At 39.2% G+C, this 12,713-nt stretch overlaps 1 protein-coding gene across 1 annotated transcript in view; it reads left to right on the forward strand.

The window, feature by feature from the left end:
- Positions 1–12,713, forward strand: part of siae (sialic acid acetylesterase) — an 84,503-nt gene that overhangs the window by 1,179 nt on the left and 70,611 nt on the right. The window lies entirely within an intron of this gene.

Here is a 12,713-nt window from a genome sequence, read left to right on the forward strand (position 1 = left end):
GAAGATGTGGTCAAAGAAAGAGAGAAAAAGTCCATTAAGGAGTCTGATTCCTGTTTTTTTTTACCTTGTATGCTGTTCAGCTATGCATAAGTAAGTGGTATACTGTACAATCTACACTCATCTACGTCCGTTTTCTTTGCGGTTTTCTGATACACACATGACCTCAGTGACCAGATCCCTCATCGCTGATAAAGATGTTTAAAGACAACAGCTTGGACATATGAAATATCACCGTATAAGACTGGAGCATATGTTGGTTTTCGCAGCGGTGAATTAATTCTGGAAGAACTGCAATTGTGTCACAGATAAAGCATTCACTCATGCATTACCGGCTGCACGATTGCACACATGCAGAAACATATTGTATAAATTGGTTGGAAATAAAAAAAAAAAAAATGTGCCTGCATGTAAAAGAGTCATTTTAATCTGAATCATAAAAGGCCCACAGTGTACATCTCCAGATGTCGCCGTAGCTTCGGTGACTGGCAGAGACTACACCGATGCCAGTTCCACCACAACGTTTCCATCCCCCTATTAAGTGCACCATCTAATTTCAGGCGTCACTGAATAAAGAGCCTGTCTGTTGTGGAGGTGAGACAGCGTCTGGTGTGAGGATCAGAAACAACACCTCAGCTAGCTCACCTCCTCTGAGCCTGGAGACCAGAGCCGACTCTACGAGGAGCTCAGCCAGCAGGGCTGGAACGGGAAGAGGTGGCCCTGCTTGAAGGAACACTGTGTTGGACATTACATCTGAAAAAACAAGACTACACAGAGTGAGAGAGAGAGAGTGAGAGTGTGTGAGAGGGGTAGCAGGGGAGGGAGGGAGAGAGAGAGAGAGAGAGGTTCATATTTTCAAAGAATGTATCCCATGCGTGTCAATGAGCAAACTCATAAGGAGACATCTACACATTTGGTCTTTTTAATATAGTAAAACTCAGTCTACTTTTCATTTTGCTCTCGCAGCGTAATGAAACGACAGCAGCTAAGAGGGAATTCAAATCACTAAATTGCTGTTAAGAGTGCAGCCACTAATATGACGGTGCGTAAGCCGGGATAACCTGAAGAAGAAAAAAAACAACCTCAGATGATCTAGCGACTCGGTGCCACATTTCACTGCAAAGTGTCATGCAGTATTTTGAGCTTTAGTCCGTCAGTCGGCGCGAACTCTGATGACTTGAGCTGCTGAATAAAAAAAACAAAAAAAACACGAGGGTGTGATATGGGCGTTGGACAGAACAAATTACTGGAGTAGATGAGTGTTCCAGGATGGTCTCATTATGGGCAGAAAAAGAAAAGGGGGGTGTTTGAGGGTCCAGTCAGTAAATATTGCCTGTAAACTGAAATTAGTGCATGATGGAAGTGACTTGGCATTGTTGTTATTAAGAAATATTAGTAAAGCACTTCTTAATTTGAAAGGGATTCAGTTTAGATTTATACGGCAAAGGATGCAGTGCCTTTCTCTCTTTGGTTTAATATGTCAAAGTGGATGCAAATGTACTATGTCTGTATCGTCACTCCCTCGGTAAAGCTGGTTTTATGAAACAATGTAAATGTCAACCTCCGAAGAGCTTTGGCACTAATATCAGTTGATGGTCGACTTAAAGGAACAGTGGTGGAGAGTGACGAGTACATCTAGTCGAGTACCGTACTTAAGTACAATTTTGAGATACTTTAATTTTTATCGAGTACTTCCGTTTGATGCTACTTTATACTTCCACGTTACTATATTTTAGAGGGAAATGTTGTACTTTCTACTCCACTATTTATTTGACAGCTTTAGTAACTTTCAAAATGTAAGATTTGACATGAAAACACAGCACATTCTCCTGATGTCTTTCAAAAAGCAGTGTGTAGTTGGGGTCACATTTCAGATGTCTGAGTTGTTAACAACTCCATTTGATATTGATTTCTCCCTCTAAACTTCTCACATGGTTTCATTTCAATAAAGATTGGAAAAGAAGTCCAAAAGCTGAAAACAGATTTGTTAAACAGAACTTTTTTTTTCTTCTTTCCTCTCAGTGATCACCTGATGAGCCCTCACATTTATCTGCCGTCCCTGGATATAAAACTGGATATAAAATAGTTCAAAGCAGCTCCACCTGCAGCAGCTACAACAGCAACATGCTGTTTACACACTTCATGCTTCAGTGTTATTACTCTAATGATGTCATTCATGATAATATATCAGTAAGAATGACTTTAAAACTTGAACTATATTTTTGCTGCTAATCCTTCTGTACTTTTGCTGTAGTATGATTTGTCTTTACTTGAAATTAAGTATTTTTCCATTGCTATGTTGGTACTTTTATTTAAGTATAGGATCTGGATACTTCTTTCACTTTACTTCAACAAGTTTGGTTATTGACTTTCGTGCTGTGAGAGGATGAGATGAGAAGATTGATGCAACTACAATGGTGGTCCATAAACTACAAAACTAGTGTTAGCAGCCAGTTAGCTTAGATTTGCAGTGAGACAAGAAAAAGAGGGAAATAGGCTCTGTACAACAACTAACATTTAAACTTATTATATCTTTTTATAAGTGTATATATACCGTATAAGTTTATATATATACAGTATAATTTTATATATAGTTTATTGTTTGTATAAAAACATCCTTTTATCCGAAACATCATTTTAGTTTTCCCGTTCCAGCACATAGCCCTGTGTACAGCAGCAAATTGTTGTGTTGGCACTAACTCTGCCAGAAAATGATAAAGCCTATTTCCCAAAATGTCAAATGAGTCCTCCAAGATTGCTGCCTACATAACAACAAGGTCCAGGAACTTGGTCTCAGCTTTGCTCTGTGTTTTAAAACGTTTTAACACTGTAACATACAGCTCAGGTGTACTGGAGACTCCAAATGACCCACCAGTGTGAGTGTGAACTCGAGTGTATTTGACATATGAATCTTTTAGAAACATGTGTAAAAGACTATAAATATACTTGACTCGACTATTCAGTTTGCAAACGGAGCATGATTTCGCTCACATTGCCTGTTCTGACCTGCCTTGTAGACTCAGAGTCAAGGTCACGTGTGTCGGGGTCCATAAATCAACAATCCATATTAAGACTTGATTTTCTGATTTATCTGCTGCTGTCAGTCCTTTCTGGTGACATGTGTAAAAGTCCAACATAAACCAATGGTGTGTGTGTGTGTGTGTGTCTTACTGTCTGTCTTAGTCTTAAATATTTCAGAGCTCTACCATGGCTGTGGGCAGTGCCTCTTGACTTGTTGGTTTGAGGAGTATGATTTTTTTGATTTATTTTTTTCACAAGCCATCTGGTGTGTCTTTTCAAGCCCAATAAGAGGGAAACAGACATTGGATTTCAACAGATGATAGAGATGGGAGTTGAGTAGGCCAGCAAACACACACACACACACACACACAGGACAAGGGCAACAGATGGAAGGGGCCCCGATATGCTGCTGGTGCTGGAGCCAAGCCCGGTGGGCAGGCCCCACTGGCCTCATTGGTGGCCCATTGATAACTAATGTTCTGACAGACTTTGAAATGGGGATATGAATTCAGACAATGTCATTCTACTTTGCCTGGCAAACTAGAACCACTGTGGGAATTGTTAGACAAATGCATCTCTTTGCTGGATAATCACTGAAGTTATCTATTCCAAACTACAAAAACATACATTTGGAAAATAAAACTATTTATCAGCATCACTGAAATAGAGTGTAATGTCCTTTTAAAAAAAATGCCATTAGTACACTAAAAACAGTGATTTTACTATTCCAGATACAAGAGGGATGAGCTGTGAATTGTTTAGTTAAAGGCAGATACCGCTGTTTTACTGCTGTTCTGTACTATACTATATACAGCCCTCATTTAGTCAACAGCTTTGTTGTGAAATGAATCTTTTCCTTTTTGCCTTGACCAAAACAACCACACTGAACATCATATTGACCAAATTGTGAATTCCAACATGTGACCATGACATCGCTCTGTATCAGCAAGCATCTATTAACACAGTTGTCCTGTCTTTTCACTTTTGCTGCAGACAGCAAACTACATCAACAAAACTCATCAAGATATGTGTGAAAACCATTGATTGTATATAAAAGTGGACGTAGCTTCCAGGTCTGAAAAATAAGGCCGATGTGGAACTGCCTTAATCAGCAATACCACTGACAGCCACTAGAGGTTGGTTCTACAAAGCCTCTAGCTGCATATACTCCCATTTAACTTCTCTTATGAAATACAAAGTCAATACATTTTTTTTTTTAACAAATCATTACGCTAAAGTCCTTCTTTCTTACTAGTTTTCTGGCAGTCCATCTGAAAAAAAAAAATCCCCTCAATAATTGGAAAATATGTTTTTGGGGGTGTATCTTTTTGATTGACAGGTCTATGGTGTAGTAATATTCCCGCTATATATAGGCGGGACGTAGTATCGTCGGGTTTCCAATCAGATTGAGTCAGATCCCCTGCTCACTCCTCCCAAGCTTGTCCAAATATGGTCACTTCTGGCTCCAAACCCCTCCAAAGTAGCAAGATGGCAGCTGCCACTCTCTGAACTCGAGGATTTCTAACGGCTGTTCACAAACCAATGGGTGACGTCACTGTTGGTGGCTGCTGGGTTAAACCAGCCCATTCTCATTCCCGGGTGATCAAGTGCTGCAGTTTTGTTAAAGCTGTTGACGTCAGAAAGATACGCACTGTGACCACCCAGGTCAAAGAAAGAGGTCATGTGATCCAGTAAAAAGAGTTTGTGTTGGGAGGAAGTTGAGTTTCTTTGGATAGAAGAAGTACAGGACTTTCACTTGGGGGACTTGTGATCGAGAGACAGCAAAAGTCAAACTGGATTTTTGTTTCGTAGCCAAGTTATGTACTTCACTTAACATATTAAACTTCCCTAACGAATTTAACTTGCATTAAAAAAAAATATTTTACCCAAACCATTATATTTTTACAACCCTAACCATGGATGTTTTGGTGTCTAAACCTAAGGCTCCTTGTATGTATATCTGAGACGCCAAAAGGCACCTTGTGCTAATCTCTGAGATGCCAGCGAGCTGTGACAAAGCGGCAGTTTTTGGGAGATGAGAACGAGTTTGTTAATCTGGAAGGAAACATGTTTTAAGTGTCCCATGTCTCCGTAAAAGGAAGATAACTGCTCCCTGGAGTGTTCAAGCAATTATAGTGAACATCTTTCTGAGGGTTCGTCTTTAGGAAACATTTAGCTGTCAAAAGGTTATGAATTCAGTGCACTGTGTGCAACACTTTCGCACAATTGTATTTTCCGTGTCTTGCGGGATGGTCTAGAGGCACACACTTACCACAGAGGGAAATTCACAGTGAAAATGGAAAAGGGTTGTGTCACGGCCGTGTCGGACGCAGTTATACTGTTTCTCAGAGCTGCATACGAGACATTGCATACATGCATGTTTGTGACCTGTTTTATAGACCTGTGGCAGCTTCTGCCTGTTTTTCAAAACGTCTGACTCTCATGTGTCTCTGAAGCAGACGCACGTATTTACCTGATGTGGATGAATGACACCAGCTCTTATGTGATGGGTTATACAGGACATTAAACTGATCAATGGGCAGGTGGCCAGCCCAATAACAGCCTCCGTTATAGCTTGCCTGTGTCTACGGCCTTGGGCTGTATCATTACTTGGAGGGGAGTGTGTTGCCAGGTGACCCCCATGGGTAGTCCCCAAGACTGATAGATAGTGAAGGTGCACTGGCCCCATTTCCTGATAACAAATGAGTGGCCTTCCTGGAGCCAAAATTAGAGAGCAGCTGTGGAAATGAAAGTAAAGCTTTTGGCTAAAATATTGTGTTTGTCCATAAAAGAAATGCTCCGACCTCTAAATTGTGAAAGGTGTCATTAGTTGTATTGAATAAAAGCAGAGAATTAAAAGTAAATTACATTTTGTTCTGCGAGGAACAAGGAGTTGAATCCTTCTCAGTAATTTTCCAGATGGGTGTGCATCTGTGAGCAGTTGGATACTTGTCATCATAATTTACCATTATGTGGGAAATGATGTCAAATGGGTGTGTGGTTTTCAGAGTGTCCCTTGGCAGCATTAGGTCAGGGTGCACACATGACACCTTGTGTGTTGACACAAACTCCCTCAACTCTGCATCTCACTGAAACATTGAAACAAGTTTCTGTGAAGATTACAGCATTTTCACATGTTGGGGATTTATATACTCGCATGCAGATTCATTTCTCCATGAGTGGAGCAAAAAATATAATTAGACTGATGTTGAAAACAACTTGGATCATTCTTTAGTGGGTTCCTTCATGGGAGAAATGTAATTTACAGTGTTTTCAAAAGCTCAGAGGGGAGTGGCGGGAGGCCAAGTCTAGCCGATGAACAGCTGTCTCTGGCAACAGCAGGTAGGCTGAGGAGGAACTGTATTTACATTGAATTAGGCCATCAGTTGGACAGGGTCCTCGGCATACAAGCGACTCAGAAGGATCAACAAACAGACGGCTGTGACGGCTGTGATTCAAGGGCAAATCCTTAGACGGCTACAAATCACAGATTGACACTCCTGCATCTGTAAGAGGGCTGAGCTCCTGACACTCACCGCTCGGCTTAAAAATACTGTGTGTATTCCTACTCACACCAGTCACACCTCTCTGCCTGACAGTTTCTGAATATCAGAATTATAATAAACAATTTTTCTTGAGGCTTACGGTCATGTCCAGCGCTGGAGGCAGCCAGCTCTCTAAATTACAATGTTTATGATGTTTATGACTCTTTTGTTTTTTTTTCATTGTATAAAATGACATCATTAGAAAAACACAGAAATCTGCAGAACTGTGGCCAATTTGATTTGACTAACAATCTATTCATGCTGAGTTGCTGTATTTTTTTCAGCTCTGTGCCAAATTATATAGACGTCCGGACACTTAGTTTATAATAGGTGTATTCTAGCATTAGCTGACTCGTGAAGCTTAAATTATTGTAAGAGAGAATATAGAAAAACTTTCATTTATTTTGTGACTGGAAGTTCAGAAAACCATAAACCCAACAAACCCAGGGAAAATGTGATGGAAAGTGCTTCATTTCGAGCCCCAAAACATTGACTTCATCCCTTACTCGAACCAACCCCCTCTTTGACAGCTCTCCTCAGAGCCCTTTAATATTTACTTTATGATACGAGACTCCATGAATATTTTTCAATTTATGTTACTTACAGCTCCTCTTAAAGAAAGGGAGAATTTCAATTTTCAGCATTTGAGAAGCTGTGTCCTCAAAGAATACCAGAATATGCAGTTCATCATGTCATGGTAACAATTTCCTCCTTCAAATTCACTCCTCTTATATCTTTCAATTGAGTTTTGAGAAACTGCAAGCCTTTCAATAGTGCACAGCCTGCATCGGCCCATTTTGCAGTCCTGGGTTTGATTTTGTTGAACAATTTTCAGCTGTTATTTAAGATGGCATTGGCAGAGAAACAAAGAAGCCTGAAAATCTCAGCTCTTGTTGGCTTTTGGCGAATTCTGCATTTTTATTTTTTAAACCACGTTTTTGGGAATACTATACTTTCTTTCTTTAGTAAATAGACTTCTATTGACTGTGGTGATAGTGCTGCAGAGTAGCATAAAATGAGTCAGACTTTCTCCACTCCAATCACAGACAAAAAGTTTCAGCTAAAAAGTTGATTCTTTTAAATTACTGTTGAACAAAAAGTTACCATTTAACTATGGACTTTGAGTGGGCACCTGTAATAGTCTATACAGTATAAGAATGCCCAGGCAGTCGCAAACTGATGAAGTATAACAGGAAGTCCCACATTTATAACCCCACTGACAACTTGTTACGAAGCAATAACAATTCAGCAGATAAAATGAGACAAGGCAAACAGAAACATAAGCAAGTAGTTTTAATACTAATTTAGTTCAAAAGTAAAATACTTATCATATCTACATTTTTAAACATTGTAAACCAAAGTAAAAAAAAATTGTCTGAAAAACAAACAATCAACATGTTGCATAAATACATGGTGCAAATCATCGCTCTATTTAAATGAGGGGTTTGCGTGTGTTAAAGTGATTCCAGCCGTTCTAACAGAACGACCGCAAAAGGAGGAAGAAAATGTGATCCTATTGAAATTAATAAATACAAATAGGGCTTATAACAAGAACAAAACACTGTCATCCTTCTATGCTGCATGCTACCATACTTGTTAGTATGAACACACCTATGTGCTCAAAATAGCAAGTGTAAGAACACGAATTAAGACACAGCATGAAGCTCAACCCTGATGAACAAAGTGTAAACAGATGAGCTCAGAGAGTGGTACAAAAATACAATAAGAAACACACACGGCCAGAAAACAGCTTAACAGCGTATTTAACCCTTCCCCTTTTTTTTTTTTTTGCTTTGGTGCTCACACTTGTTTAATATTAATTTTGATAAAAAAATGAATCACTCGATCTTTGTTCTGGCCGGCAAACTTTCTTTTAAATGGCTTTGTTGATTAATCATCACTGACTTCACTGCTGCTATTAGAGAATAATGAACTGCTGCTGTTTTATAAGAAAATGGCCTTATTTGTTACAGAAGTCAAACCTAAACTGGAATATGATGTATGAGGAAAACGATCGATTAGGCTCTCCTTGCTTAAGTTGAACTCTTTGTACCGAATGTCTTGCTTGTAAAGTACCTTAGTGCTATAGCAGTAGTGGGTCAATATGGCTTCAGCACAAAGATTATATTCTCAGTTTGCTTTGTGTGCATGAAATTAAATGAAATGGCAGTGTATGGAGGTGATTAGAATAAAGCATGTTTTCTTAACTTTGCACTGATTATGTAAATATGTCTTCACACTATTTTTCTTTTAATTTCCACTCTCACCATGAACACACATGAACCGTGTGCACAGCCTGTTTTTTTTTTTTTACACTGCATCATTAATGAGAACAGAAACCCGTGCGGTATATGTCTCGTCAGACTCACACGCCACACTTCCTGGAATCATGCATCACTACACAAATAGGTGTTTACTTCCAACTGTGCTCACCCCGTGTTGTATTTTGACGCTGCAGTCTGTGTTCATTTCCCTCAGAAAATCCTGGCTGATGTTGAGAGTTCAAGTGGTGAAAGGTGTGATTTCAGGTGGTGAGATAAAACACAGTAATGAATAGGAGTTGTAGTTTCATCAGGATGCACTGGCAAATGTTAGAGTCCAAGGAAAATGTGATGAGCTCCTGCTGGTGTTTTGGAAGTGAAGGTGTAAACAGGCAAAATGACTCAAAGCTGAACTCGACAACACATTTGCTGCAAATAAAATGTGATCTATTCAGTGACCCTGGTGCTGCTTTCCAAATCTGAAAAATCCAGCTCAGATCAGTCTGTTTTAAGGAAGCAGTATCACTTTAGTATTGATTTTTTTTTTTTTTTTTTTACTGCATAACAACCCCTGTCTCTTATAGATGAAATCCAAAGTCAACACTTTTCTGTAGTCATCCTTTTGAGAATTTTATTTTCGTACACAAGTTTTATACAGACATCTCCTGTTTGAGAGCTTCATGGTTTCACAGGTATAAGGGAACTTAGTTGCATTTTTTTTTTTTAAATACATCAATATTTTGTTATCGTGGCATTATGCATTTTAGAGAGTAGTATAATTTGGAGGATCAATGTCAATTTAAAACAGCTCTATTCTCTTGAATTGTTATTACATAACAATATGAAGAATGCGAATGTTATCAGTGTAGTCTCTAAATGAAGTCATTTTGTTTTAGTTGCATAACCAGGCCTGTTCATAAAATAAAAAGAGTGATCTGGGTTGAATATTATAGGCACATTCGATCTACAGTACTATTAGTGTATATGAATGCTTGTTATTTTTAATAGTGCTAAGAGCAACAACAGCATACAAACAACATCCAGCATCTGCATTTGAATGGCGTTTGCAGGTTTTCCTAGCCAGCCCCATGATTTGCTTGCAAGGCAGGTTTGTTTAAAATGTATGGATGAGGTTACTGAAGTGCACTCGGAGACCTGAAGAAAGCTCTGAGAAAACGCAGGAAAAGGAAAATCCTCAGTTACCTTGAAAGCGGTGAGGTAATCAATGAGGCACTAGCTTTGAGCAAACAAAGGAGAGATGCCTTTTTTTTTTTTTTTGCCATCTCTCCTTCACCAGCTACACAAATATAATGTAGTGTAATGAATTCGACAGGCATTTTTTTATTTCATTACGAGATCAAAGCTCAACCCACTTTAGATAGGCACCGAGGACAGCACCAGTGGTCTGATTAGAGGACTCGAGCCGACATATGTTATATATATTCCCATCCAAAAGCTCAACAGTAATCTCCAACTGTCCCCAAATAGGTTAGGATTTGTGCAGTCATTTTGCATAATGACCTCTGAAGTCAAAACTGATGACACTGTCATAAAAATGAACGGAAGCAGATTAAACAAAAAGCTCTGTATCTTGTGATTTTATTTTACTTTAAATTAATTTTTTATTTTTTTTTGGAGGGGATGTCGGGTGGAATCCCTGCACAGACTCCAAAACTACTGTTATGTTCAAGAGCAGAGCATTCAACCCCTTCTGCACACAGCACTTAGATTACGCTGTTACGACATAAATGTGAGACTGTGCGAACTGCACATCTGTGTGGCAGTGAGCTCCCTTCTTTCTGTAGGTTTATTGAAGGCAAGGTTAAATGGGTAATTCAGTCCACTTTATTGACGTGAGGATCAATTGTTCAGAGGAAGATATTCATGTTTCAGCACTTGGATAAATGATGCATGTCTGCGCATTAAACACGATACATTATTGACATCAAGCCGAGTTTCACATAACACAGTCTGTTGTGCGGAGATTTAAATGTCTTCAGACAGGATCCAGTTTGTGTTTAAAACATGCTGGGAAAAAAAGCAATTACACATCAAGAAACATTTGTAAAGTGCTCCTGACATCATTTTTGAAACATTGACCTTTCTCCAAGTCATGTGATCATGTATGCCCTTTCCTGCATTTCCCTGCTTCATATTCACAGCATTGCATGTAATGAAAGCAACAACATTTCTTGGGGTTGCCCAGTGCAACTGCGGCCAGCCACTGGGCTGCTCCACTGGAGCGGAGGGCTGTTTTGTGTCTTGATCAAGGGCACCTCAGGAATACATCAGGGAGCTTTTTTCCTTCTCAAACCGTGTTTTCCCAGGTGGTCCCGGAATTTAAATGTGTTATTCTGTGATAACAAGCCCAGTTTTACATTTTGACCTCTAAGTCTAATGCAATTCAATGCCCAGTTCTCCCTCTGCTTTTAGATGGCTGTGGTTTTATTTAAGATTTTACCCACCAATCAGTTGTACTTTTACTCTTTCAAAGAGATGGCAGTTTGATGTCAGTGGGGCACTAACACCGCCTTAAGCTGCAGCATTACCCGAGAGGAAAAAAAACAACACAAAGTTTCTTACATTTTCTTTCATTATTAAAGTGTTGACGTACAAGGTGCTTACTGGTCGATAAGTGCATGTTTGTGGAAGAACCAGAGTGTTTCTGCAGGTCTACCAGTTGTTCCACTGTGTTGTACGCAGTGAAAACTTTTATAGCATGTTTTATGTTATGAATGCATGTTTTTAAGGTTGTGATACTTTTGTATTGTAAGATATTTTGGGGTATTTCTTTTTTTTGTTTGTATTATTAATTGAACATTAACAGTAGTGTAAAGGAGCAGCTACTCAACTACTGTTGTACAACTAGTACAATTTTGCATTTCACTTAAAAGACTACTTCACTGACCCCTGTATGTTATAATATTGTCTGACTCATGATGGACAGGTAAAGAAATATGATCAAAGTATATGCAGCAGAGGCAGAGATCGTGTCTTTTTGCACTTTTGCAGTCTAATGCCTTTTGAAATCCCGCTGCCTACATTACTTAAAATACAACTCAAAAGTTGACAGTTTGATCCTAGGTTCTGGTGTTACGCTGGTACCAGCTATTGTAGCCTCAAGCATTTTTAGTTTGTGACCTCGTTTAAAAAAAAAAGAAAAGAAGCAGTGTGTAGCTGACGCACCGTGTCATGTTTCAGATGTCTGTGATTTGTTAGCAGGTTCACTAAAGAGACATTTATCCTCTGGACTTTTTACGAAGTATCATTGAAATAACTGAAGCCTAAATAGTTAAAAAAAAATATCCAATACGTCACAAAAATCTGAGCACAAACCAGAAAATCTAATGGCAAATACAGTTTTGTTCTTGCAAAAACAACTTTTTCTTTTCTTTACAGCACCATTAATCATCTCACAACTCCTCAGATTTATCTTGTGCCTGAGCTCTACCTCCATGTACCATACACAGCAGTAGTGCAGTAGCTAGTTCTTTTACAGCCGATAACACTCCTGTGCTTTTACTTAAAGGTCCCAATATAGTTTTACATCTCCTCTCTTAAGCTCCTTTAACAGGCTGTTTTGTGTCCGTGTCTCTAAGGCACGTTGATGACTGAATAGCTTTTTTCAGAGTGAAGCCCACCCAGGCCAAGCACAGGTTTTCTTGGGTCTCATTAGCTTCGCAAGAGAACGACCGCTGTGTTTTCTTTCAAATAAAAGGTAGGACAGTGGGGCCATGCGGAGGGTGGACACACTCTAGCACCTAATCAATGCAGACAAGGAGATCAGAAATAATACAATATGGGACCTTCATCTAACAGCATAGGAGTAGGATTTTTAATGCTAGATTTGTACTTTTATTTGTATATTTTTAGGCAAGCCCAGGCAATT

Source organism: Embiotoca jacksoni, unplaced genomic scaffold (assembly GCF_022577435.1).
Source record: "Embiotoca jacksoni isolate LCO1_2020_lvr unplaced genomic scaffold, fEmbJac1.0.p SCAF_14, whole genome shotgun sequence".
NCBI classification, from domain to species: Eukaryota; Metazoa; Chordata; class Actinopteri; family Embiotocidae; genus Embiotoca; species Embiotoca jacksoni.